Source organism: Schistocerca gregaria, unplaced genomic scaffold, assembly GCF_023897955.1.
Source record: "Schistocerca gregaria isolate iqSchGreg1 unplaced genomic scaffold, iqSchGreg1.2 ptg001440l, whole genome shotgun sequence".
Classification (NCBI taxonomy): Eukaryota; Metazoa; Arthropoda; class Insecta; order Orthoptera; family Acrididae; genus Schistocerca; species Schistocerca gregaria.
The window spans coordinates 7,501-12,500 of record NW_026062739.1 but is presented as its reverse complement, the minus strand read 5'-3'; the positions used below and the strand labels follow the sequence as shown (position 1 = coordinate 12,500).

Below are 5,000 nucleotides of genomic sequence, written 5' to 3'. Positions count from 1 at the left end.
CGTCCCCCCGCACAGTGGTGACGGTGTGCGGGTAGTGTTTCCGACACCTCTTCCTGCGGTGGCAACTCTGGGGCAGAGTCGATACTCGCCCACTGGTGGAAGGTAAGCATTCTGCTTTACATCAGTACATAACTAATATTTCAGTCGTCTGACGTCCCTCCTTAGTAAATGATGCAGGACCACATACATAGATGATACATACTGTAAACTGGGGAGGACAGTGTGAACCGCACTCGACCCAGTCACCCTATCTCACAGTCCACTCTGTGTGTAACAAAGCGAAAGCACCAAAGCACTATCGTTCAACAACATCCATTTTATCCTCGCTGCCACAGGACACTATCCAAACAACGACAAGAGGAACGTCACGTCCACTAATAAGACAGAATGTCTCACATCACCCGCAAACAACGCAGCTCAAATCAGCCAGCAACACCCACAGTGGTCCACCCAGTATCAACACAGGACGCAACGCCACGCCACAACACAAAAGGTACAAGTAATAAAATACCCTTTGGCCACACCCCTTATAAAGGCATCGAACCAACCCACCACCTGACACCAGCCAAACGTACATCCTGATTTGACACATCTCTGGCAACCTAACCCACGTTGGCCCTTAACCTAACCCACGTTGGCCCTTAACCTAACCCACGTTGGCCCTTAACCTAACCCACGTTGGCCCTTAACCTAACCCACGTTGGCCCTTAACCTAACCCACGTTGGCCCTTAACCTAACCCACGTTGGCCCTTAACCTAACCCACGTTGGCCCTTAACCTAACCCACGTTGGCCCTTAACCTAACCCACGTTGGCCCTTAACCTAACCCACGTTGGCCCTTAACCTAACCCACGTTGGCCCTTAACCTAACCCACGTTGGCCCTTAACCTAACCCACGTTGGCCCCTAACCTAACCCACGTTGGCCCCTAACCTAACCCACGTTGGCCCCTAACCTAACCCACGTTGGCCCCTAACCTAACCCACGTTGGCCCCTAACCTAACCCACGTTGGCCCCTAACCTAACCCACGTTGGCCCCTAACCTAACCCACGTTGGCCCCTAACCTAACCCACGTTGGCCCCTAACCTAACCCACGTTGGCCCCTAACCTAACCCACATTGGCCCCTAACCTAACCCACGTTGGCCCCTAACCTAACCCACGTTGGCCCCTAACCTAACCCACGCTGCACCTTAACCTAAGTTACGCTGCACCTTAACCTAAGTTACGCTGCACCTTAACCTAAGTTACGCTGCACCTTAACCTAAGTTACGCTGCACCTTAACCTAAGTTACGCTGCACCTTAACCTAAGTTACGCTGCACCTTAACCTAAGTTACGCTGCACCTTAACCTAACTTACACTGCACCTTAACCTAACTTACACTGCACCTTAACCTAACTTACACTGCACCTTAACCTAACTTACACTGCACCTTAACCTAAGTTACACTGCACCTTAACCTAAGTTACACTGCACCTTAACCTACCTTACACTGCACCTTAACCTAAGTTACACTGCACCTTAACCTAAGTTACACTGCACCTTAACCTAACTTACACTGCACCTTAACCTAAGTTACACTGCACCTTAACCTAAGTTACACTGCACCTTAACCTAACTTACACTGCACCTTAACCTAACTTACACTGCACCTTAACCTAACTTACACTGCACCTTAACCTAACTTACACTGCACCTTAACCTAACTTACACTGCACCTTAACCTAACTTACACTGCACCTTAACTGTCACATGTAACGTCACAGGAATGTAGCTTTGCCTAACAGCAACCCTCTGAACATAGTTCACTGCTTGGATCCTCTGGTGTCATGTGTATTTCTTGATGCCATGGTGCGTACCCTCACATAAAGGTCTTTCGAGTGTTGCGTACTTTCTACACAGTCCCGCTAACCACTGGAAGGGTGTACCGCTACAGAACGAATATCGCCCTCCCCTCCTGCCCTTCCAAGCTGGTCGGTCAGGCGTTTGTTTGTGAAATGAGCCTTGCAGCTGTTCAGTTGCATTCGGTTGTCGATGCAGTCAGTGTACGTTGTGGTACGGCCTGTGTGGACTGTCCGCTGATGTACGCGTAACCCACACTGATCATCCGTCGTTACGTACTGAGTGACATAATGTGGCACATGCTTGACCGTACACCGGCTGCGCCCTACAATGGCGAATCATAAGGGCCATATGTTGTGCACGATGCTACTTGTCTCGTCTCCCCATTACAGCGAGATTGCACTGTTGTACGCCGTACAGACATGTGGTAAGTAGGTACGGACGAAAGTATTGCATGTTGGCCCCCCCCCCCCCCCCTCCTCCCTCTGCCGGGAATCAGCGTGAGCCGTCTGTTGATGTAGCGACGAGGGTTTTCCTATTTAATCGTATTGCCCCACACAACATGATAGCACGGTGGACCGCGTTCCACATCTGCGACATGCTACAGAGGCCGGTTGACAGTCGACCGCGCAAGGGACATTGCACACGTGCGCGGACCATCTTCCACGTGTTCTCTCGTGTACATGCCGCAGTGTGTATGTGGGCTGATGTAGCGTGTCGTGACACATAACATGCAGGCATGCCAGAATCGTAGATTTCGCAAATGTAGATTGACGTATACGTTTGCTGCCAAAGATCCGCAAATGAACTGGAAATCAGTTGTTGAGCGGTTGTTCGCGCTGCAGGTGCATCGGTGATAGCGACGATCGGTACATCTGTGAACCGGTTGTTTCGGCGGTACCCGCCATGCCCCCGAACCTGAGTTGGCCATGTGGGTATGAAGCGATACGAGGCTGTGGCTTGGCGGGACAGTCCCCGGCCGGTGAGGGGGGGCCGCCCGGCGTGCTGGCCGCGCGCTGCGTGAGCGCACGCACTACAGCCGGCTGGTGGGGGGCGCCCAGTGGCAGGAGCGCCGGCCGACGGGCCCGGCTGGCGTCCCAGCTATGCGCCGGCGCACCCTGCGCGCGGCGCCAGGCGGCCAAAGTGGGTTCTGCCGAGCCCGGTGCGAAGCGCGGTGGACATCTGCAGTGTGCTGGTCCGATTGCGGACTGTGTGCGTTGAGGATGCGCCGCCGCCCGGCACTCGGCGTCGCGACGCCGTCTGCTGCTCGGTCGCCCCCAGCGGTTCTCGCAGGTGGTTTGTATCGCAGCTCTGCGGACGTGTTGGCGCGTGCGCTGTGCTGGGAGAGTTCGCTTCTGCACCCAAGTGGGGCTTTGCCCTTCTGTGGCGCTGGCGTTGGAGCTGCCGGTCACCGTAGGTGGCGCGTGTTGTTTCCCGCCGGCAATGCCACGACAGCACGCTCCCGGGCCTCTGTCGGCAGCGGCAAGCTCAGTTGGGAGCACGGGTGTTCGCACTGAAAGCGTCTACTCGCCTATCTCCGGGCGATTGCGCCTCTCTCGAACCCGACCAAGTACTTAGGACGGCGCTGCGCGCCGCCGGGACCTGAGAGGGTTTCGAGGTGTATCGTGCAGGGGAGCTCAGCCTCCTCCTGTTTGCAGAATAATTGAGCGGACGCTTGCGTGTTCGCGCGGGCCCTCGGGACACACTCCCGGGCGGCCGGCTGCTCAGCTCTCGTTGACGCAGCTCCCTGGTTGATCCTGCCAGTAGTCATATGCTTGTCTCAAAGATTAAGCCATGCATGTCTCAGTACAAGCCGCATTAAGGTGAAACCGCGAATGGCTCATTAAATCAGTTATGGTTCCTTAGATCGTACCCACGTTACTTGGATAACTGTGGTAATTCTAGAGCTAATACATGCAAACAGAGTCCCGACCAGAGATGGAAGGGACGCTTTTATTAGATCAAAACCAATCGGATTGGCTCGTCTGGTCCGTTTGCCTTGGTGACTCTGAATAACTTTGGGCTGATCGCACGGTCCTCGTACCGGCGACGCATCTTTCAAATGTCTGCCTTATCAACTGTCGATGGTAGGTTCTGCGCCTACCATGGTTGTAACGGGTAACGGGGAATCAGGGTTCGATTCCGGAGAGGGAGCCTGAGAAACGGCTACCACATCCAAGGAAGGCAGCAGGCGCGCAAATTACCCACTCCCGGCACGGGGAGGTAGTGACGAAAAATAACGATACGGGACTCATCCGAGGCCCCGTAATCGGAATGAGTACACTTTAAATCCTTTAACGAGTATCTATTGGAGGGCAAGTCTGGTGCCAGCAGCCGCGGTAATTCCAGCTCCAATAGCGTATATTAAAGTTGTTGCGGTTAAAAAGCTCGTAGTTGGATTTGTGTCCCACGCTGTTGGTTCACCGCCCGTCGGTGTTTAACTGGCATGTATCGTGGGACGTCCTGCCGGTGGGGCGAGCCGAAGGCGTGCTTGCGCGTCCCGAGGCGGACCCCGTTGAAATCCTACCAGGGTGCTCTTAGTTGAGTGTCTCGGTGGGCCGGCACGTTTACTTTGAACAAATTAGAGTGCTTAAAGCAGGCAAGCCCGCCTGAATACTGTGTGCATGGAATAATGGAATAGGACCTCGGTTCTATTTTGTTGGTTTTCGGAACCCGAGGTAATGATTAATAGGGACAGGCGGGGGCATTCGTATTGCGACGTTAGAGGTGAAATTCTTGGATCGTCGCAAGACGAACAGAAGCGAAAGCATTTGCCAAGTATGTTTTCATTAATCAAGAACGAAAGTTAGAGGTTCGAAGGCGATCAGATACCGCCCTAGTTCTAACCATAAACGATGCCAGCCAGCGATCCGCCGCAGTTCCTCCGATGACTCGGCGGGCAGCCTCCGGGAAACCAAAGCTTTTGGGTTCCGGGGGAAGTATGGTTGCAAAGCTGAAACTTAAAGGAATTGACGGAAGGGCACCACCAGGAGTGGAGCCTGCGGCTTAATTTGACTCAACACGGGAAACCTCACCAGGCCCGGACACCGGAAGGATTGACAGATTGATAGCTCTTTCTTGATTCGGTGGGTGGTGGTGCATGGCCGTTCTTAGTTGGTGGAGCGATTTGTCTGGTTAATTCCGATAACGAACGAGAC

At 53.8% G+C, this 5,000-nt stretch overlaps 1 non-coding gene across 1 annotated transcript in view; it reads left to right on the top strand.

Annotated features, from left to right (window-relative positions):
• Positions 1-3,586: 3,586 nt before the first annotated feature.
• Positions 3,587-5,000, top strand: part of LOC126332325 (small subunit ribosomal RNA) — a 1,893-nt gene continuing 479 nt past the window's right edge. The window contains exon 1 of the ribosomal RNA XR_007563608.1: positions 3,587-5,000. This exon is cut by the window's right edge and continues 479 nt beyond it. This is a non-coding gene — a ribosomal RNA (small subunit ribosomal RNA).